Below are 24,751 nucleotides of genomic sequence, written 5' to 3'. Positions count from 1 at the left end.
CATATACAGCATTGTGCAGATGAGGGTAATGTTATCTGTGAGAGTCAACATGGATTTGTTAAGGGATGCTGTTGCTTTAGTAATATGATTACCTTTTATAATAAAGTGACAAGAACAGTTGATGAGGGGGAAAGGCATATACTGCCAGTTTTTTGGATTTTGCAAAGGCATTTGATAGGGTGTTACACGATAAGCTGATATTTAAGTTGCAGCACATGAGTTTATATGTCAGGTTAGTCAACTGGATTCAGGATGGGCTGTCTGATAGGTAGCAGAGAGTTGTGTATGGCAGGGCAATATCAAGGAGGTGGAAGGTTACAAGTGGGATCCCACAGGGCTCATTACTGGACCTGTATTATTTAACCTTTATATCAATGACATTGTCAATGATTTGCAGGGGGGATATTCAGTTGTTTGCAGATGATGTGAAGCTGGGAAGGGATATTAGTAGTAGTGCAGATGTGGCAGCCCTGCAAGAGGATTTGGATAAAGTAAACATATGGGCAAATGAATGAGGGTTGGTTTAATGCAGCAAAATGTAGTCTTGTAGTTTGGGATACATTGGTGGGAGGCTGCTTACTCGATTGGAGAAGCTGTACTGGAGGAAGTAGGGGAGACAAGAGATCTGGGGGTGGTGGTGATTGATAGAAAAACTGAAGTTCAGGGAGCATATTGCAAAGATGGTGAAGATAACCCAGAGGATTTGCTTAATACTGAGAGGGATGCTGACCTGCAGAGATGAGTTTTTGTTCCATTGTATAAGACCCTAATCAGACCACACTTATACTATTGTTCTCAGATTTGGCCCCCAGGATTTGAAGGGAATAAATTAACTGTGGTAAGGTTACAGAGGCGGATAACAATGATAGTTTCAGGACTGTACAATGTTAGTTATGAGAACTGGTTGAAGGAATGTGGACTGCAGAGTTTGGTAGATACAAGAAGGAGAGGTGATATGATTGAGACTTTTAAACTGTTGAGAGGTAGTTACAGGGTTGACACTGGGGAGTTCTTTCTCTTGGTGGAACAGCAGGAAGAAGCAATAACAAGGGGGCCATCCCTGGAAGTTATGAAAGGAAGCTGTGAGCAAGAGGGTGAGGAGTGGTTTCTTTGCATGGACGATGGTTGAACCATGGAATGCGTTGCCTGGTAGTGATGAGAGCAAGTACTGTCAATGAGTGCAAGGAGTGGTATGATAGACTGTGTTTCCTAGGAAGGACCTCCCATGATGAGTCTCTTGACTCCATGGAGGCCTGAATAATAATAATAATAATAATAATATAAAGAGGACTTTCCTGTGGACACCGAATGAACAGGAATGGAGATGGAAGGGTATGGTGTTCCTCATGAAGGAAGAAAATATAAAAAGGGAGGTGAAGTGCTGTCGATGATAGAAAAAGTAGCTGTGCCCATGCAACATACTGATTCAAGTGAGAAAGCATTGATTTTGAGGCCGTGCAGTGTTTACGGTGGTGTAGCTAGAGCTTTTGCCACCCAGGGCGGTCCCTGAGTTTGCCACCCCTCTCAATACCAAAAATACTACAGAAAGTTTAAACAAAGTATAGGGAAATAAATTAAAACACTATGTTTATTTTTGAAGTAAAATTTTAATTTCAACATTCTAAAATGTTATTTTTGTTGCTTTTCTGTTAGCGAAATCGTCAATGACATTTGTGAAGTCTGTTTCATAATAATGTAGGTAATTCTTAATCTATTTTATTTAGAAAATCTCCTCTCACAACTAGCAACACTTCCAGCAATTGTGAGGAAAATTTGCAGTAGTATTACAATATTTGGAAATGAGTTCTCGAAACTGTATTTTAGAATTAACTGCGAAAGTTCAAAAAGGTTCAAAGTGCCAACCGTGGTAGACCGTTCCCTCTGCCCCACCCTAGCTATGCCTCAGGGTGTTTAGAATTATATATTTAATTGAATGTTGCTATAGACCTGGCTATATAGAGAGCAGTTATCAAAGTAAATAGGAAAAGGTTAATCATTATAGGTGATTTTAATTGGTAATACATGCTGAAGTGATGAGATAGCATCAAGAAGTAAAGAAAATGAATTTCTCAAGTTTTTGAGGGAAATTTCTTGAGTAGTTACCTTGGCGGTTGCCAGCTATATGAGACTGCTGTGAAGAAAGGACATATGTGAAATGTACAAGGCTAGTGATTAAGAAAAGCTCAGGACACAGTTTGCAGCTGTATCATAGAATGAGAAGTTGGATGGAAAGGAGATCAATGCTACTTGGATACTATTCGAGAATAATCTAGCAGAAGTCACTGTCAATATATATTATTAAGGTCAGAAGGTTAAATAAAGTAGGTATGAAATTGATGACATGATTAAGCAGGCATTCTGGAGGAAGAAGGTATTATGGAAGCACCATAATGAGTGGTAATAATCGGTTACATTGTGGTATGGTGAACAGGAAAGGAAGATGATTCAGTTGATAAGGGTAGCAAAAGTGCAGTATGAACAACAGTTAGCTAATGGAGCTAAACTAAAATTTTTTGGGGGGGGGGAATATTTTGATGTGTAGCCAGTAGAAGACAGAATGGTTCAAGCAAATGTTATTGGTTGGTGAAAATGGTAAGGGATTTAAAAAAAAAAATTACTCCCATACACAAGAGGCAGAGGGACTTTGGCAAAAAAAATGCCATATATTGGAAGAAGTCAAGAACAGAGTAATATCTTGATATGCTTCTTAAACTGCTGGAAGTTGAAGTCCTTTGGATATGATTCATAGTGGAGGCTGTTTCACAGAATTGAGGTGAGTGGAATGTAAGATGATTGAAAGTATCAGGTTCAACTGTTAAGGGATGTTGAGAAGTTGTTGCTTGAGTTTCCTGTAGATCTGGAAGAAATGGGAAGTATAATGGATAGCTAGTTTCGCTGAACAGTGGCCCTGTAGAAAAGATAATGCAGAAACTGATCTTCTGAGAAAGTAGCTGAAGAGAGTCTGAAAGAGATGACATTAATCAACCAACTTGCCCTTTTCTGAACAGTAGCAATAATTTTTAAGGAGGTCTTAGGTGCACACTCCAAACATGAGAGCAGTATCCCAAGGTTGGCCAGGTTTGAGATTTATTATTATGATGATGATTATTATTACGTGACACCTTTAGGGAGTCCAAAGACTCATCGAGGGAGGGCACCTACTCTACAACTCTGTCTCCACCACTCAAATCCACAAACAGCAATGAATTGCAACTACACCAATGCCATCTACTGCCCACCATCACTTATGCAGAGTAAGTAACTGTTCAGAAGAGAAGTATACTGTCTTGAGTGGAAAAGGATACCTAGTTTTTTTTGGAAGCTAATGACATGGAAGTGATATGATTATGCCAGGAAATGTCTGGAATAAGAGTTAGTCCAAGAAGAGAGATTTGGTCCTTTACTGTCAAGCTAAGTATTATCGAAAGTAAGCAAAGATCTGAGTCATTTTTGCATGAAAACTAGCAAGCAAAAGTGTGAAATTGCTTAGGTTGCTTTCACTCCAATCAAGGATACCATGACAATCAGTGTTCATGGCATTTATTACAGATGATCTTGAAGCTTGAGATATTTGAGCACTTCATAGCTTGTCATATGAATAGAATGAGTGGAGAGAGAGCTGTCATCAGCAAAACTATGAATAGGATTTGAAGTTAATGAGAGCAGATCATTTATATAAATCAGGAAGAAGGTGGGTGAAATGACAGAGTCCTGAAGGACACTGGCATTAACAGGAAGATCTGAAGAGAGAATACCATCCACTTTACACATAGGGATCAGTCCAAGAGGAAACTGACAATCCTATTTCACAAGGATGAAGGCAGTCCATCTGATGGTAATTTTTCGAGGAGCCCTTGAAGCCAGACTATATATCAAAAGCCTTGGAGACATCAAGTGCAATCATGCAGGTTTCTCCAAACCTATCTATAAAATAGAATGAGTCCAGAGATTTGTTAGTACTCCAGAAGCCCTCCTGTGGATCAAGACTGCTAAAATACATACAGATAGTTACTGATTAGATGGCAGTTCTAATTTTTGGCAGTTGATTGCTGATAAGCTTCTCCATTACTTTGGACAAAATTGAAGTGATAGCAATAAGGTTGATGGTAGATAATGCTTGTTTCAAAAAATAATAAGTGTTAGTACTAACAGGAAAAATTAAAAGAATATGAAAAGGAAACTAAAAAATTATTACTGATATTGTTTTTATAGTATGATAATGTTTTTTGTAATAAGAACAAAAATTATGTATATAGGGAAAAGTGTAAAAATTTAATGAATTTGATTTCCCCTTCCCCCCAAAAAGTTCTGATGGTAGACATTTATCGTTTGCAGGGGAGGGGGGGGGTGGCTATATACGGCTTACTTCTGTGCTGTAGGGTGGATGCCATCTTGGGTATAAGTTTAGTATATAGATGTCAAAAAAGGGGATTAGTTCAGGAGCACATCTCTTAATCACAATAGTGGGATTCCATCAGGACCTAATTCCTCTGTGTGGTTTAGATATTAAATGAGTTCATAAAGGTATTTCATCCTCCTGATGTGACATTGTGCAGAGTTTGAGTACAGTGGAAAGCAAGAGGGAGAATCTCACTATGAGTTGAGAGGAGATAGATGGGGAACTGAGTAAATTTGATGTTAATAAGGTTACAGGACACGAGGGCACATCACTCTGTGCTTTGAAGGAGTGTGCCAGGGAGTTGACATTTGCCTTGACATACTTGTTTAATGAGTCTTACATTCTTCCAAGTTACAAAAAAAATAAAGACAAGATTGTACCTCTTCATAAGAATTTGGAGTGGTTAGTGATATCCAAAATTGGGTTGACATCAGTTGCATTCCCTTTGATAGTATTGGTTTGCTAAAGGAAGATCATGTTTTAGTAATCTCCTTATTTATTACAATAAAATGACAGATGTAACAGACAAGAGTGATGCATGCACAATGGATTACTTACATTTTGCAATGGCTTTTGATAAATTGCAACATGATAGGTTGATAGTTAAACTGGAATGGAAATGGATGAACGAGATAATAGATTAGTGTGTCGGATTGGAGATTGACGTCTGAAAAGTATAAGCAAGCTGTGTATGGGGAGCAATATCCTGGAAGAGGAGAGTCTTTAACTTCTGTATTAGCAATATTGCAGAAGGTTTGAATCAAGATATTCAGTTGTTTGCAGATGATGCAGAGTTGGGAAGAACTATGAGGAGTAGAGCAGAAGCTGTGGCTTTATAAGTGGACTTGGATAGCTGACAGGAGCGTGGAGGGGTGCCAGTTTATTGTCACCAAGTATAAGGATTTAAAATTCAAAACAGAAAGATCAGATGCAGAGAATACAATTGGTGGGGATATATTTGAGGAGATGGAGGATATAAGAGATATGCAGGTGATGGTGAATAGGGACCTAAAATATAGAGGACATGTTAGTAAAATTATGAGGAGGAAAGAACAATGAATTCTGGTAGTGATGTGGAAGATACCAACTGATAGAAATATGGAGATCATGGTACTATTGTATAATGCTTTGATTAAGCCACATATGGACTACTGTGCACAGATTTAGTTACCTGGTTTTTGAAAGGATGAAGAGAAATTGTAAAGGGTAAGAAGTGATATACTATGGCGGATTCTGGTCTCTGGAATGTTCAGTATGAAGAAAGGTTGAGAAAATGAAATTTGTAAAACCTATTGGATAGAAGGAGTGTGTGTGTGGGGGGGGTACTGATAGTTATTTTTATTATTAACACCAGCCTTCCATGGAGTCAGAAGACCCATCACTGGAGGCAAACATTATTATAAGTAAAGCCCATCAAACTGTGCCTTAAACTCATTCAGTGTAGCTATTCAGCACAATGTCACGCAAAGCTTTCCTCTCACCAACCTCCAAGCAAAGAATCTGCTCCATATGCTCCTGTTCACACCCTCTTAATACAGCTTCCAGGGATGTCCCCTTCTTCTACCAGGGATGTCGCCTAATATATCCTCGCATCCCAAGGACCAATTACAACCTTAGTCAGTCTTCTCTGGACCCTTTCCAATATAGTCTCATCATCATTAAAACCAGGGCACCAAATCTGTGTGCAATAATCCATACAAGGCCTGATCAAGACCTTATACAATGGAACCAGAATCTCTTTATTTCTACAAGTTGAGGTCCTCTGCACCATTGCCATAATCTGAATGATGTCCTCACAACTTCTGCAATGTGACTTCTGAACTGCTGATCCTTGTCCACCACCACTCCATGGATTTACTCCTCTTCCTCCAAAATTTCCCCACCAAGTGTGTAGTTTGCATCCTATTTTTGCCTACCAAATTTCAGAACCTTACACTTTATACTTTACACCTTACGCTATACAATATTGAATTAATAGTTCCATTCTGTTGCCCACTCATACAATTTATTGAAGCCCTCCTGTAAGGCCACAACATCTGTTTGATTCCTCATCACTCCCCAGTTTTGCAGCATCCACAAACAGTTTTATATCACCAGTTAAGCCTATCCTAATATCATTAATATAGAAATTGAATAACAGTGGTCCCGAAACAGACCCCTGTGGCACACCACTAGTGATTTTCCTCTTTCTAGATAGTGTCCCCCCCCCATACCCAAATTGCTGATACCTATCTGATAGCCAGTCACCTATTGAGCTCACTAGTCTGTTATCTAATCCCATCTACTTCAGTTTACTGACCAACTTGTTGTGTGACAATCTATCAAAAGCCTTTGCAAAATCTTAGTATACTACTGTATGTGCCTCTCCCTTGTCCAATTCCAGTGATCACCTTGTTACAGCACTTAAGCAAGTTTGTAAAACATGACCTCCCTTTAACAAATCAATGCTGACAGGACAAAAATATCACTCTTTTCATCCCATTTTTGTATCCTCTCTCTCTCTCTCACCAACCTCTCCAGTATATTAACTACAACTCAAGATATGCAGATTGGCCTATAATTTGTTGCCCTAGCTTTATCACCACCTTTGTGAAGTAGAAGAATTTTGCTTTCCTTCCATTCCTTTGGGACAAACATATCTTTAACCACTGCTTAACCTCCCAACTAGCCAGGATGTATATATACGTCAAGCAAAATCTGAATACAGTTAAGACCACCTGTTGAAATAACATGGATATGAAATGCAATTTGACCATCATGTCCATTAGAAGGTGTGATAATCCTTCACACTGACAAGAACACTTAACCTGATTACCTTGCATACTTAGCTATGTTCAGTTACCTATAGAACGCAGTTGCTTGCCATTTGCTTGGTAAGTGGAATCTTAGTTATATTAGACTAAATACCTACAAGTTATATTTTTCTACATCTTTGATCGTATAATTATGGTTTTTAGTGTCATTGCAAAATAAGAGGTCCTTTCATACTTTCTTCACTTAATATTGTATTACTTTGGAAGATCAATGTCACTATCAATTTTTTTGTTAATTATCAGTACATTTTATTTTCTCAGAACTTGAGTCAAGATAACTATTTTTGTCAAACAATTATTTTATAAATTCATGAAAATCTGAATCCTAAAAGAAATTCAGCCTCCATCTGTTCCAAATTAAGTTTTCTTTATGTTAAAGATACCAAGTAATTTTAAACCTGGTTTTACTCCATTTTTTCCAAGTAAGCAAAGAGACAAAATGTCAATTTTGCGCAGGCGCAAACTTGATATTTTGTCTTTTTGCTTACTTGGAAAAAATGGAGTAAAACCAGGTTTAAAATTACTTGGTATCTTTAACATAACTATACCCAAGTTAAAAATACTTTCTACATCTAAGTTTTCTTTGTTTGGTATTCATAATCTTAATCCAAAGTTTCACACTTTAACAATTTTGCTTTATAGAGAATCATGCATAAATCTTGAATCATATCATGTAATGTATAATCTTTATAATTTAATCTGTAGTTCTTTGCACTTCAACTTTCTTGGTTTTCCCTATTCACTTACTACAAATCGAAATAAATGATGGTTATGAAGTCAACTGTTATGTACTATAAAATATATATACGTTTACACAAGAATATTATTTAATTTGGCAAATATTTCAGTCTGAATATTACAGATCATCTTCAGTGGCTACATAGGAATAGTTTTAAAAAACAAGGTGGAATGCAAACAATTGATCATTCACAAATAGAATGAGCCACGTGATGTCATATCGCTAAGAATTAAAAGAGTAAACATTTTTTATCAGAGTCATGATTAAATTAAAGATATTGATTCAGAAATTCATCTAATAATCTTAAATAACATTAGACTAATATAGGGGAAAAAAAATTAATGTGTTATCTTGATTAAACTTTCCCAAATTTTTGATACAGATATACAGTCATCGCGATTCAAGTTAGGACGTTGAAGTAAGGCCTCCACACTTTCTTTAAATAAACGTTCAAATTTATAGTGACATCTGTGTAGGAGGCGAGTCTTGGACCAAAGGATGTTGTGGCTTGTTTCTATTCCAAGCTGAGCTAATCCAGATTTCTCAGGTTTGTTGTGTTGAATGGATGATTGATGCCCTTGAATTCTTTTTTCTATAGAGCGTCCAGTTTGTCCAAAGTAGGAAAGATTACAGTTACACAGAACTTGATACACACCAGGTAGAGACACAGTTGAGCGTTTATCTTTAGAAGAAGGAAAATGGGTAGATAATTTGTTAATAGGTGTATAAGTGGCTGTTAAATCATATTTCTTCAGAATTCTTGAAATTGGTTCTGAAATCCCAGAAATGTAAGGAATTGGAACTCGATGTATTGAATCTTTGCTGTTTTGTGTTGGATTGTAAGAATCGAAAAGATGTTGTGTACTCTTTTTGGAGACGCCATTTAGTTTCATGTGATGTTTGATAGTCAAAAGTTCTTTCTGTAATAAATGAGAAGTTGAACAATTAGTTTTGGCTCGTCGGATTAAACATTTTATGATTCCTGTTTTTTGACAAGGATGATGGGCAGATTCTTTGAAATATAACAACCTGTGAAAATTGGTTTTCTGTAAACTGTTGTTGTAAGAATACCTGAAGGTGAACGGATGAGGAGGATGTCTAAAAATGATAACTCGTTGTCTTTTTCAATCTCCATGGTAAACTTTATACGAGGATGTAAGGAATTGATACTGCTTAAAAAGGAAGGTGAGGAGTCTCTGTTATGAAGCCATACAGCAAAGATGTTGGCTATATATCTAACCCGAAAGGATGGTTGAGGGAATATAGATGAGAACAGGACTTCTTCTAGATGTTCCAAATAAAAGTTGGCTAGAGCAGGAGAGAGTGGACTTCCCATGGCTGTTCCTTCCACTTGGTTGTAAAATTTGTTTTGACATAAGATTTTTTTTTTCTTCTCCTGAACGAGCCAAAACTAATTGTTCGACTTCTCATTTATTACAGAAAGAACTTTTGACTATCAAACATCACATGAAACTAAATGGCGTCTCCAAAAAGAGTACACAACATCTTTTCAATTCTTACAATCCAACACAAAACAGCAAAGATTCAATATGTTGAGTTCCAATTCCTTACATTTCTGGGATTTCAGAACCAATTTCAAGAATTCTGAAGAAATATGATTTAACAGCCACTTATACACCTATTAACAAATTATCTACCCATTTTCCTTCTTCTAAAGATAAATGCTCAACTATGTCTCTACCTGGTGTGTAGTTCCGTGTAACTGTAATTTTTCCTACTTTGGACAAACTGGATGCTCTATAGAAAAAAGAATTCAAGAGCATCAATCATCCATTCAACACAATAAACCCAAGAAATCTGGATTAGCTCAGCATAGAATAGAAACAAGCCACAACATCCTCTGGTCCAAGACAGATGCTTCTACACAGATGTCGCTATAAATTTGAACGTTTATTTAAAGAAAGTGTGGAGGCCTTACTTCAACGTCCTAACTTGAATCATAATGACTGTATATCTGTATCAAAAATTTGGGAAAGTTTAATCAGTATAACACATAATTTTTCCCCTCTATATTAGTCTAATGTTATTTAAGATTATTACATGAATTTCTGAATTAATATCTTTAATTTAATCATGACTCTGATAAAAAATGTTTACTCTTTTAATACTTAGCGATATGACATCACGTGGCTCGTTCTATTTGTGAATGACCAATTGCTAGTATTCCACCTTGTTTTTTAAAACTATTCCTATGTAGCCACTGAAGATGGTCTGTCATATTCAGACTGAAATATTTGGCAAATTAAATAATATTCTTGTGTAAACATGTATATATTTTATAATCCTAATGTCACAAGTATCTTTAAAAAATCAACTGTTATGTACATATTTTCTGCTAATTTTGATATTATGTGGCAGTTTCTGAAGTAGCGATATTTTCCCTACAGTTTATCATTGGAAACATATATAGGTGAATGCTTCAAAAAAAAATTTCCATAATAGAATTATAATTGTGTTTCACCTTTGATGGCTAACCCCCCCCCCCCCCCAACCAAAAAAAAACAAAAAAACACTGTCAAAACACACACACAAATATTTCTAGGTAACATATGTGCATTTTCTTTTTGCTTGCATTTGTTATTTTTCCAAAGTAATTGTACCAGATAACTTTTAATATTCCAATACCGAACTTAGCAAATTTTATATATTTTCTCATTTATATTATTTCCTGATAATTATAAATCAATAAATTTTGATATTGGGGAAATGAATGCTTAAAAAACAGTTTCATGCTACAAAAGCAATATCAAAATAAAATATTAAATGATATTTTTTTCTTGACCACAGAAGCTATGTGAATTGATTATTTGGGAAATGTTGATCAAGTGTCTGAGAAAAAAGTATCTATAAATCAATCGGAAAGGTGTAAAAAAAATAAAATAAAATAAAAATTTCTGTGTGTATTCAGCTATTGTAGGGACAGTTTTCATTAGCTTACAGCCTGTTACTCAGTGAGAAAGGAATATTAGCAATATATCCAACACACAATTCATTTCTGAGATGGCAAAGTAGTAACAATAGTAGCATCAGTTTAGAAGTATTGATACTTTCCTGTTTCGTGACGATCACCCATCTTCTGCATGAAGACATCTAAACTACACACAAAATTGATATCTTCGTAACTAGAAATATTTTTCTCATCAATAGAGTAAGAGCTACTTGAAAGACAATGGCTCCAACTTTTCTGCATCTCCAGAACTTTTTTTTTATCCCATACAAACAAAATTCATGTGTATAAGTGCTGCACTGCACCTTATGCCATTCAAAAGCGGAAATGAAAGGTACCCAGTTCCCAACAGAAAGCAAAGTATGGGGTAAAAAAAGGAAAAGTTCTGGAGATGCAGGAAATTGGAGCCTTTGCCTTTCATGTAGCTCTTACTCTGCTGATGTTGATGAGCAGAGTAAACTGTGAAGATAGTGATTATGCATGTGGTTTAGACATGCCTTCATGTGGAAGATGGGTGATCGTCACTAAATGCATACCAATTTATCCACAGTTTCCATTCATAGGTAAGCCAGGAACTACTGAAGATTTTGGCACAGCAACATTTTAGGCTTCTTCCATCTATTTCTAGATGATATTCTTTTCTTCATAGTGGAACAGACTTGCCAACAACATCAGCAAGTTCAGTACGGTTTGCATTCTCACAGTACATTTTGGAGCCCAATCGGTATCAACATACCATTTACATTTATAACCCTTTTGATTGTACAAAATATCATGAAAAACCCACTCTCGAAATGTATTCCTACATGTATGGTCTATAGCACTGGTTCTTAACCTGGGTGGTAGTGCCCTCTAGAGACGGTAAGCGTTAGGTAGTGCTGAGGGAGGTGATAAGCATTATAATACTATTAATATAATAAAAGCAAAAAATTTTGCATTTAATCTAGCATCCCTATTTATATTATATATTTGGCAACACTGTTCAAAATACTGTATGTCTGACAATACTGTTCAAATTTATTCACTGCTTATTTTTTTCGACTATTAAATTATTTCAGGAATTTACAATGTATACTGGAATATTAATTAAAAGAAACTTTAATAAATACTTCCTATATTTCGGCAATGTCACATACTTTGGCCAAACAGGAAGGAAAGCAAATGTCAGGATATCAGAACACAAAGCCTAGATCTGGCTTCACCAATACAGCCACTCTGGGCTTGCAGACTCTGGATACCCGCCACAGAATATGTTGGAAGAAAGCCACGTTATTACACTGCAGCAAATTTAAATACACACGATTGTTCATGGAATCAGCCTCAGCTCTAAAACTTTCCAAACCTGAACAAATTTGGGTGCCCGATGCCCCACCTTGCATCTTGAGAACTTCAGCCCAACAGCCAAGACAACCCAATATAGCCACCTGTCTGGGGAGGGAGGGGGGAACCTTACAACTCTAGGAACAGCATTAGTTTTCTCTTTTCTGCCTCATTTGCTTTTTGTAGTGCCTGTGTGCACGTGTCATAATTGTATGTTTCCATGAAGATGGCGATGTGACCTTGCTGAAATATAGGAATGTTTATTAAAGTTTCTTTTAATTAATATTCCAGTATACATTGTAAATTCCTGAAATAATCGAATAGTTGTGTTACCAACGTATAAGGCTATCTACAAGAATTATTTTTTTTAGAATTTTTACATTGAATGTTAAGTAATTGGACTACTTTTTGGTCTGAATTTTCTACATTGAAAATAATTAATTTTGGCTATTTTTAGCAGAATCCAGTACTTTTATAAGCTTTATCTGCTACTTTTCCTAACGCCTAATCTGACAACCCTGGCTTGCAGTTTACATCTAGCCTGTGATATCGTGTGGAGCACTTGTAGCCCATTAAAATTAGTTAAAAAAAAGAAAATGTCATCAATATTCAAGTGAATATTTAAAATATGGAGTTATTTCATCTATAAATAATGAGCTGTTACCAATGTGCTTAATATGTGAAAATAACAAAGGAATGAAGCCTTCAATGATTGAGCATTTATGAACAAAGCATCCAAATAAAGCAAAAAAAGGATGTGGAATACTTTTGCGAATTAAAGACTAAATTTAGAAATCGTCCTGGACGTAAAGGGTTGGCTGCAAAACAAAGTAACCAACAAGAGAAGAGACTTGTGTCTTACAAACTTTCAAAATTAATTGCCAAATGTGGAAACCACATACTACTGGTGAAACTCTCATATTACCACTTATAAATGAAGTTTTAGATATGATGATTGGCCTGAGTAAAAGTAATTTCGTCGTCAGTTCCTCTCAGCAATAGTCCAGTATCAACAAGAATTGATGAAATGGCAAAGGACATTGAAAAAAAACTGTGATGATTTAAAAACTACAGCATTTTCTTTGCAACTCAGTGAGACAACTTTATATGACAATGAAGCTTTGTTAATGGCCTACTTGCATTATATTATTATTATTATTATTATTATTATTATTATTATGTGACTCTCGGGGGACCCTGTAACCCCTAGAGAGCGCGTCCCTTGGGTGGCAGATGGGGGAGCCCACCATGTGTGTGTGTGTGCATGCATGTGTATATGGTGGGATGGTCCAAATATACTGAATAAGGATTCGTGGACCAACAGGGCCATAAGGGGCAATCGTAAGGGAAGCAGCACTCCCATGGACCCCTAGCTGGATCTATCTCCTCTCCTTCTACTACTTTGAGGAAGATCCACTTACTTTAATCTTTCCTATAAGGCCTTATTAGCCAATTCTTCTTATTTCATGACCCCTATGCTATTAGAGTACTCGAGGGCCATAGGGTCATTTCTGGCCTTACAACTATGCCCTCTCTATAAACCTTACTGTAATTATTCTATAATCTTCTCTTTCTCCCTTCAATATACCCTATTCCTCCTATGGGTTTAAATTCGGAAGAAGGCTAGTTCAGAAGCCTTAAGGTAGCAGCCCTACGACTGAACTATTCCATCGTCAGGCTAGTCCCCTGACATGGAGAACATAACTCTACTAGTAAGCTGACAGAAAAAGATAATTGGATTGAATCTATAGGAAACGACCCTGGAATGGAAAAGGTAAAACAAAAATGGAAATGACAAAATATAATACACAGCAAACTGGAATGTAAGAGGAATAGCATATAAAGAAATAGAATTAGACCAATTATTAAATGAAAGAAACTTTAAAATAGCAGTAATCACTGAAACAAAAAAGAAATTAAAAGGAACCATGGGAACTGAAAATTTTAATGTGATATACAGTGGAGTTGACAGAGACCAAAGAGCACAAACAGGAGTCATGATTTGCATTCATAACTCCCTTTCAAAACAGTTAAAGCATTATAAATTATGGAATGAAAGAATAATAGAAGCTAGAATAAAAATAGATAGAGGCTATTTAACAATAATTGGTTTATATGCCCCAGAAGAGGGAAGAGAACAAGATAATATTGATTTTTATAATCAGCTACAAAACATATATAATAAAATGAATAAAAATGATTACGTAATTTTAACAGGAGACTTAAATGCAAGAATTGGAAAAACGAAAATTAATAATAATATAGGAATACATGGAGAACATACTCGAAACAGGAATGGTAAAAAATTGATTGACTTTGTAGTTTATAATAACCTAAAAATAACGAATTCCTTCTATAAATATAAAGACATATATAAATATACTTGGGCAGCAAGAGGATGGAAATCAATATTAGATTACTTTATACTAAATGAAAAGACATCAAAATTTTCACTAGATGTTAGAGTTCACAGAGGATATGAAATAAACAGTGACCACTTCCTTGTTAAAATAAAATTAAGATTACCACCTAAATGGCTACAAGTAACAAGAACAGAAAGAAAAATTGAAACATTTCTTTATAAAACTAGACTATTGAATGACACAAATGTACAATGGCTATATGAACAAAGAATTAACCAATATCTAGACAAAATAAAACAAAATGAAGAAATAGAAATAGAATGGCTTAATATAAAAACGATACTAAATGCAGCAACAAATGAAAGAAATAATCAAAAAGAAAAAAGAAGCCTATCACAAATGGTTAAGCAGTAAAAGATTAGAAGATGAAATAGAATATAAAAGAATAAGAGCCATAGCTAAAAGAGAAGTCAGAAAAAGACATAGAGAATCATGGAACAAATTTGTTTCTAATTTAGAACATGATTTATATAAAATAAGACCCAATGTATATAAAATTTTGAAACACTTAAATGCAGATACCAAAGAAAACATAAAATTAAACACTGAATTGAAATTAGAAGAATTTCTAAATTACTACACAGAATTGTGGACAGACAAATAATTTAAAAAAGACAACTGGCAAACAATTAATGAAAATGAAAAGAAAATGACTAAAGAAGAATTAAAAATCAGCCTGAAAGAAACAAGAAACAGAAAATCACCTGGAGAAGATAAACCAGGTACAGAACTATATAAATATGCAATAACTAGATTCAAAGAAAGACTCTTATTATTTTTAAATAAAATTTACTCAACTGGTATCCCCCCAATAGAATGGAAAAAAGCAATTGCGATTCCTATCTTTAAGAAAGGTAATAGAGATGACCCTAAAAACTATAGAGGTATCAGTATAGTAAATTCCTGTTACAAAATATATAGCAGAATCTTAAATAACAAACTAATGAAATATTTCGAAAACTTTATTCTAGAAGTACAGAATGGATTTAGAAAAGGACGATCATGTATAGACCCTAAAATTAATAATAGAGAAAAGAAGAGAATACAATATAGAAACACATATTGCATTTATTGACTTTGAAAAAGCATTTGACAAATAATATCCTAAAAGCTATCACAAGTATATATGAAAATAATCAAATACAAATAAGATTAAATCATGAACTATCATATACGAGAGAGATAAACCAAGGGGCCCAACAAGGATGTCCCCTCTCAGCAACTCTTTTTAATATCTACTTAAATGAAATAATAATAAAATGGACTTTACATCAAGGAATTAAACTTTCTCCTACAGTAAACTTAAACACTCTCCTCTTTGCCGATGACCAAATAATAATTACAAATTCTGAAGATAAACTACAGAAAGCTATTTTAGATCTAAATGAGATATCCAAAGATTATGGTATGATAATATCAACAGAAAAATCAAAAACTATGGCCTTTAAAGGACAAGATCCAGCAAGAATTAAAATAGTAATAGATAACAAGATCTTAGAACAGGTGAATTCATTTAACTACCTAGGATGTATGATCACATATGAAAATGAAAAAGATATAAACATAAAAATTGCAAAATATTTAAAAATAAGTGTAATTAACTCTATATTTAAACCAAACCTAGTTCAAAAACAAACCAGGCTAAAAGTATACAACACATTAGCCCTACCGGTCTTAATGTATGGAATCGAAATCTGGACAATAAAACAAAAAGACAAACAAAGATTAACAACAGCGGAAATGAAGTTTATGAGAAAAACTGCAAAGTATACCCTATTTGATCACAAAAGAAATGAAGAAATTATGAAAGAATTAAACCAAGAACCAGTAATAGAAAAAATTAAAAAATATAAACATAAATGGATGGAACACGTTCAAAGAATGAAAACAGAAAGATTACCAAAACAAGCCTTAAAATACAAGCCATTAGGAAAAAGAAAACCAGGACGTCCTCTTAAACGATTCAACAATGACTTCTAAGGCCGGAACAGGCCATGCTAGGCCTAAATCCTTGATATGCATGAGGAGGATGATGATGATGATGATTATGTGACATCTCCAGGGAGTCTAAAGATTCATCGAGGGAGGGCACCTACTCTACAACTCTCTGTCTCCACCACTCAATCCACCAACGAACCGCAACTACACCAATGCCATCTACCACCCACCATCACCACTAGTATTTTCACAGACAATCACAAGCATCATGTCCATGGTAGGATTTGAACCCGCAGCCTTTTGGCTGGAGAGCAGATACACTAACCACTCGGCCAGCCAGGCTGGCATTATATAATGTCTTCAATAATTTCTTCATACTAATGAAGAAATTATTGAAGGATTTCCATTTGCATAACAAATGAAAATTGATACAAAAGGTTGTACAATTTTTAAGGTCGTTAAAGACTTTTTAATGCTAAAAACATTCCTCTCACAAATATTATTGCATGTGCAACTGATGGAGAACCAGCTATGATTGGTCATCACCATGGATTTATAGCACATTTAAAAGAAGCAGTTCGAGATATCTTTACAATTCACTGCATTCATCATAGATAGCAATTAGCTGCAAAGCATCTTAGCAGTAGACTACATAAGACTTTAGATGATGTTATTAAAGCAGTGAATAAAATAAAAGCGCAGTCATTGAATACCCATATATATCAGGAAATTTGCCATGAAAATGAAGAAGAACTTGAGGGTCTTTTGCATCACATTGAAGTTAGATCGGTCTCAAATAGAAACTGTCTGCAGCACTTTAATAATCTCTACGATACTGTTTTGGATTTTCTTAATTCACATGATGAGAACATATGTAATGTTTTATTAAAGGAAAAGGTTGAAATCGCATATCTTTCTGATATTTTCATTAAATTAAATGAGGATAACATCAAATTGCAGGGAAGCAACATGAATCTTATGAAGGCAAAGGGAATTATAAATGCTTTTATCAGCAAATGAAATATTCTACAAGCAGAGCATTGCAAGATGAGATTTTTTGCAGTTCCAAGTCTACAAATAATAGATGATGAGAGTGAGAGTGATTATAAAGTGATCACGTTGGCTGTGACTAGTCATTCTGTTATGACAAGCTTAGGAGACAGCTTGGAACTATGGCATGGAATGAGGAGTTGAGTGGTAAGGAAACAGATGCTGCTTGGGAACTGACAAAGAAATACATAACAGCATGAATGTGTGATTGTATTCCGAAGGCCAAAAAGGCTGAATGAATATGGTAGGTATAAAATGGATGAATGTGGAGCTTAAGCATGAAATCTGGAAGAAGAAGATACTCTGGAGGCAGTACAAGTTGAATAATGGTAATAGTCAGTTACATGAAGAGTATAAAGCACAAACCAGGAAAGTCACTTAGTAAGGAAAAAAGTGCAGTATGAGCAAAAAATTGGCAAATCTGGTGAAGAAAAAGCATAGAGAGTGTTTTAGATATGTGGCATGTAGAAGGAAGAATGATCATAGTAAGATGATGTTAATGGATGAAAAGGATAGAATGGTAACTCCCGCAGAAGACATTGTTGAGATATTCAGTATCAATTTATAAGGATGTTTCATCCTGATCAGGGTGGAATCATGAGGAACTTTAATGTAGAGGACATAGGAGGGGATACCTTAATTGTGAGTGAGCAGGAGGTATATTAGGAAATAAATAACCTTGATGACATATCACTATGCATCTTAAGTGAATGTTCCAGAAAATTGATAGTAGCATTGGCATGCTTGTTTAATAAGAGTTACAACAGCACAGGTTTCGAAGGGAGTAGAAAGAAGAAGGTAAGATTGTTCCACTGCATAAAGGTAGTGGATTCACATTATAGTCCGATCTGTATAACTGGAATTGTTGTGAAGGTACTAGCCAGATTGGTAAGAAGTAGGATACAGAAATGGGTTGATAACAGTAGTATTCTCTGTGGTTATCAGCATGGATTTGTTAAAGGGAGATAATGTTTTACTAACTTATGTATGATAACAAATGCCTTGAAAAGGGGAGATGTATATATGGTGTACTTGGATTTTGCAAAAGATTTTGATAGACTGCCACACAACAAGCTGTTAAATAAATTGAAACAGATGGGATTGGATAACAGACTTCTGAGTTGGATTAGTGAATTGCTGTTAGGTATTAGATAGTTGTATATGGTAGTGCAGTATCCCAAAAGAGGAAGGTCACTAGTGATGTGCCACAGGAATCAGTTTTGGGATCGTTGGTGTTCATTTTGTATATTAATGATATTGGGATGTTTAACTAGTGATATTCAGCTGTTTGCAGATGATGCAAAATTGGGAAGAGCAATGCAGTGTCAAGCAGATGTTATGGCATTATATGAGGAGTTGAATAGATTACATGAATGGGCAGATATGCAGAACTGCCATTTCAATGTTGCAAAGTGTAAGGTTTTGAAATTTAATAAGCAGTGATGTTATGCAAAGTATACACTTGGTAGGGAAACTTTAAAGGTGGTAGAGAGGATGAGAGATCTGGAACTGGTAATGGACAGGACCTGAAATTCATTGGCTACATTGCACAAGTTGTGAAGATGTCAGATTGGTTAATGGCAATGATGTGGAGGATCCTGACATGCAGAAACAAAGAGGTTAGTTATGATACCATTGTATGAGGCCTTGATCAGGCCTCATATGGATTATTGTGCACAGATTTCATCACTGAGTGTTTGTGGTGATGATGATATGTTAGAAAGGGCTCAGAAAAGACTCACAAAGGTGGTTGGAATGTGGAATATGAGGACAGATTGAGAGAATGCAAACTGCAAAGCCTTGTGAATAGGAGGGGGGGTGAATAGGAAGTGGGTGGGCATATGATTGAGACATAAGCTAGGCAGGGGTTGTTATCAGGTTGGCAGTGGAGATTTTTCATAGAATGGGAGAGGGGAGGTAGAAAAAGAGGCCATTTGTGGAAATTGTATAAGGAAGATGTCAGCAGAAGAGTGAGGAGAGGGCGGCAGTGAGAGGAATGCATTGCCTTGAATGTGTTGTGGATGGAGACACATTGAATCAGCTTAAGACATGGTTGGATGAGCATTGTGTGTAATAGTGTGTATCTACCACAATGAGAGTCTGACTCCATGGAGGTCAGATTTGCCAAATTTTTCTATTTTTGATGGTGTTGATCCAGAGATGTTTAACATGAGTAAGTAGAGTCCTTGTTGATAAGTAGTGATAAAATACTAGCAGTTATTTATTAGTTGAGATTCTTCAAGGTAATGTAGTGGTTATGTTTTGATGGTTCTTTTTTATTACTTTAGAAGGAATTTAGTGAGGAAAATCATGTGGTAGTTTGAAGTTTAAGATTTTTCACCTTTCTTAGGCATCATAGGTTGCATGTGGCTAATTTTCAGACTTCAGGACAGACAATAATGGATAAGAGTGTAAAAAGAAATATGAGTGGTAGGCAACTCTGAGTACAGACCTTTAGAACAAAGAGAGGAATACCATCAGCATCAAGAAAGTTTTGATATCCAGTATAGACAAGATTTTTCTCATCTTTCTAGCAAAAGGTCAAACAGTGTTTGAAATGGTTGGGGGACATTTACCATGATGAGTCTGCTGACTCCATGGAGGGTATAATAATAATAATAAATTATGAAGCCAGAAAATTGGTTTTTTCTATGGATGATGATGAATACTATCATTTGAGTGTAATAGTGATTGAGAGTAGTGTTGGACAGAAGTTATGGCCAACAGATTAATACTTTGCAGCTTGTCCATTTTTAAAATAAACTTCTTATACTTCATATAGCAGGCAAACCGGCCCCATGAACACACAGGTTACAGTCATAAATACTTACGGCAAGGAAGGCAACGGGAAACCACCTTGCTCATAATCATCTCTCCCTAGAATGGTAGCATATAGCTACCCTCCCCCGGCCGTATGGCAGATGGGAACCAGAAGAAGAGAAGAATACTTCATATTGCTATGCATGAAATGTAAGAACATTTTCAAACTGACATCAGATTTTGAAGGCCCTGAAGAATTCACTCCATTCTCATCATTCAAAATAATTGGATTTATGCAGAAGAGTGGCTATTCATTTGAAGCAGTCTGGTGTGAAAGCATGGCCAATAAGACAAAATATGTGGTTGGTTGCTGCTATAGACCAGGGGTTTCCAGGGATGATTTAGAAGACATGCATCAGCAAATTAGTATAATGAATGCAGGTTGAGTGGGGCTTTAACTATGAATGCATAGTTAAAGCCCATTATGAAGGGCTTTAACTATGGAGATACAGATTGGAAGGAGGAGAGATCAAATGGCAGGAAGGAAAAGAAATTTATATTTGAGATAATTACTTGAGGCAGCATGTGATAGGCACATGTTGCCTCAAGGTACAAGACTATTTGACTTACACGACTTAAGGTACAAGACTATTTGACTTACACGACTTAAGGTACAAGAATATTCGACTTGGTTATAGGATCAGAAGAGCTATCCATAACTAAGGTGGCTACATTGCCGCTGATTGGGGAAAGTGACCATGCGGTCTTGACTAGAAAGATTGTAAAAAATGGTGAATATTCTGTCAAGAAGGGGGGGGGTATATGTGAAACTACAAGACAGGTGATTATGACAAGTTTAGAAGGAAGCTCGAAGCTGTACCATGGCATAAAACCCTGCTTAGGAATGTTAGTATTGCTTGGGAGATAGTTAAGGAGCATCTAGAGGAAGCTATGTTAAATTACCCATGGTAAGGTGGGTTAATCAGGTTGGAGTTAGATGGATGAATAATAGCATTAAGCACGAGCTTCAGAAAAAGAAAATACTCTGGAGTGTATATAAGGAGAAAAGTGACCAGCACGGTAAGGAAGGCAAAATCAGATTATGAGAAGAAACTGGCTGAGCAGGCCAAAGGAAATCACAGAGTTCTTTTGCTATTTGAAGAGGAAGAATGATTGTGGAAGAATAACTTTACAAAAACAGATAAACTAGTTGAGTTACTGAGTGTCTACTTTGCAAGGGTATATAATCCAAGTGAGGTTAATGCTGTGACATATGTCACAGAGACTTATTCAGGGAAAGAGGTAGATGAATTAGAGGTTTGTAGAATATTGCAGAATCTCAATGTAAATACAGCTGCAGGATTGTCCTCCCGTGATGAGTCTTCGGACTCCTTGGAGGTGTCAGGAATAATAATAATAATATTAGATGGGATATCAGCTCACATTTTGCAGAAATGTGTACAGGACTGGCAGTACCTCTGACTAAGACTTTAATTTCAGTCTTGGTTCTGGAAGAGTTCAGGAAGTAGAAAGAGGGCAAAATAATTCCCTTGCATAAGGAAGGTTCTAAGACAGTAGTAACAAATTATAGACTAATGAGTTAGGAGTGATGGTAAAAGTACACTCATTATCTTTTGTCTATACGAACAAACTATTTAATTCATCCTGCAAGCTCGGGGCAACATGGCTTTGCGAAAGGTCAGTCAGTCATGCCTTAGTAATTTACTACCTTTTTTATATTAGAATACAGCAGAGTTGAATGGAGGAAATGACTACACTGTGATTCTGCTGTATTTTGCAAAAGCATTTGACTAAATGTCACACAAAACGTTGTTACTCAAGTAAGAACAAATCGGGATGGATATTACACGTTATGTGGACAAGAAGATGGCTGCTGGACAGATATCAGAAATTGGTATACAGAGGAGCAGAATCCAGGCAAAAGCTGATGACTAGTGGTGTGTTGCAAGATTCCATGTTAGGACCACTGCTATTTAATTTTTACATAAATGATATAGAAAATAATCTGAAAAAAAATATTCAGCTGTTTGCTGCTCATGCAAAATTAGGTAAAGTAATAATTAATAAAGACAATGTGGAGAACTTGATGATGAATTAAACAGTTTGTTGGTATAGGCAAAAGATAATGAGTGTCAGTTTAATGTGGAGAAATGTAAAGTTATGCATTTTGGGATAAGTCGATGGACAGTCTCTGTGCACCATGTTAATGAAATTATACTCCAGAAAATTGATGAAGCTAGGGATTTAGGGATAGTGGTAGACAGAGTTGAAGTTTAGAGAACATATTGCTAAGGTTTGCAAAGGTAGCTCATATTATGAGATTATTTGGCTATTGAAGTACACACTAACAAGTAGAGGTAAGGAAGTTGTTATATGTCTTTATAAGGAATAAAAACTGATATGTCCACATCTGGACAAATCATTGCTCAAGTTTGGTCTCTTGGGTTTCTTGGGGATGAGGAAGTGGTAGAGAGGATTCAAAGGAGTGCAACCAAGATGGTGAGTGGTTTGTGGAGTGTTCCCTATGAGGACAGATTGAGGGGGTGTTTGTGACTGCAGTAGTTGCTTTATAGGCAAAAATGAATGCCGTGATATACGAGGGTGGTCTGAAGAGTTCTCAGCCTTGACAATACATGGCAACACTATAGGCAAATTTTTTTTTTTTTCTAAGTTAGTACATCTGTCATAAGCATCCATGTGAAATTGCAAGTCATTCTATCAAGTAGTTTGTTTTATACAGCTGTCTGAAGCAAAAGTGTTGTCTGTATCCCTTGAGATGGATAAAATTGAGTATCGTGCAGTTATAAAATTCTTTGTAAAGAAGGTTTAATGGCAAAAGAAATTCATTTGAGGTTCATAAAATTTATGCGCACTCTGCTCCTTTGTTTTCGACAATTAAGAAATGGGCTGCCGAGTTTAAACTGGTCATACCGTCCTTGAAGATGATCCATGTGAAGGACATCCAAAAAGTATAACAACACCAGAAATCATTGATCAAGTGCACAATATGGTATTGGATAACCAGTGAGTCAAAGTGCGTGAAATTGCTGAGACTATAGGCATTTCAAAAGAATGTGTAGGATATATTTTGCATGAAGAATTGTGTATGAAAAAGCTTTTTGCAATATGGATGCTGCACTTGCGCACAGCAAATCAAAAACTCACTCACATGAAAATCTTTTAACAAGAATAAAACTGATTTTGTGCGTTGATGGATGAGACTTGGATTCACCATAATACACCGGAGTCAAAACAGTGGACAGAAGCTGGTTGTTCAGCACCAAAGAAGACCAAGTTCCATCAGCAGGAAATGTCATGGCATCTGTGTTTTGAGATGCTAAAGGCATTTTATTTATTAATTATCTTGAAAAGGGTAAAACAATAACTGGGGAATATTATTCTGATCTTTTAACCCGACTAGACGAAAAAATTTATGAAAAAAGACCTGGTTTGCAGAAGAAAAAATTATCTTTCATCAGGACGATCACCTGCCCACAAAAGTGTTTTGGTAATGGAAAAATTAAGGGATCTGCACTATGAATTGTTGGAACATCCATCCTGTTCTCCTGATTTCGCTCTCTCTGACTTCTGTCTCTTCCCAAAACTAAAACTCTTCCTCATTGGTCAGTGTTTTTCTTCGAATCAAGAGGTGATTGCTGCTGTAGAGGGGTATTTTGCAGATCTTAATAAGAACCACTACAGGGATGTGATAATGGCTCTAGAGCATTGCTGGAATAAATGTATTAATCTTAATGGAGATTATGTTGAAAAATAAAAATAATTTTGAAATTAATAAATTATTTTTTTCATTGTTAGGCTGAGAACTTTTCAGACCACCATCGTAATTTAAAGTTACTTAAAACGTTTTATAAGATTGATTCAGGGGAAATGTTTCAGTACTTGACTAGAAGGGGCAGAATAAAACATCATCCCTGGAAGTTGAGTAAAAGTTTTAGTTAGTAAAGGCATGATGACTAGATTTTTCCTCAGAGAGTTGTGAATAAATAGAATGGGTTGCCAGAATCAGTTGGTGGTGCTTTCCTAATCAGTTCAAGGAGAGGTATGATTGTATTTTATGGATAGTTTCAATCTCCCATGATGAATCTTCAGACTTTGAGGAGTACTCATACAGTAGTAGTAATAATAATAATTATTATTTTTGTGACTTCCAGTATCTGTTTCTCATAACCTGATGTGTATTTCACTTTTTCATTTCAAAGTTATGCATGAATATTTGGTCTCAAGATTTTGGGTTTTTTAGCTTAGAATTTATTTTGCAGGAGATGAGTCTTTACATTGAATATATACATGTGCAATAAT

The 24,751-nt window shown here is 35.7% G+C and overlaps 1 protein-coding gene across 1 annotated transcript in view; it reads left to right on the top strand.

The window, feature by feature from the left end:
• LOC150105247 (ciliogenesis-associated TTC17-interacting protein-like) overlaps positions 1 to 24,751 on the top strand; it is a 182,396-nt gene that overhangs the window by 35,944 nt on the left and 121,701 nt on the right. The gene's annotated exons all lie outside the window — the stretch shown is intronic.

The sequence above is a fragment of the Typopeltis vanoorti genome, chromosome 6 (genome assembly GCF_054136105.1).
Source record: "Typopeltis vanoorti isolate ZY-2024b chromosome 6, IOZ_Tvanoo_1.0, whole genome shotgun sequence".
Taxonomy (NCBI): Eukaryota; Metazoa; Arthropoda; class Arachnida; order Uropygi; family Thelyphonidae; genus Typopeltis; species Typopeltis vanoorti.
This window is presented reverse-complemented; position numbering and strand designations above follow the sequence as displayed.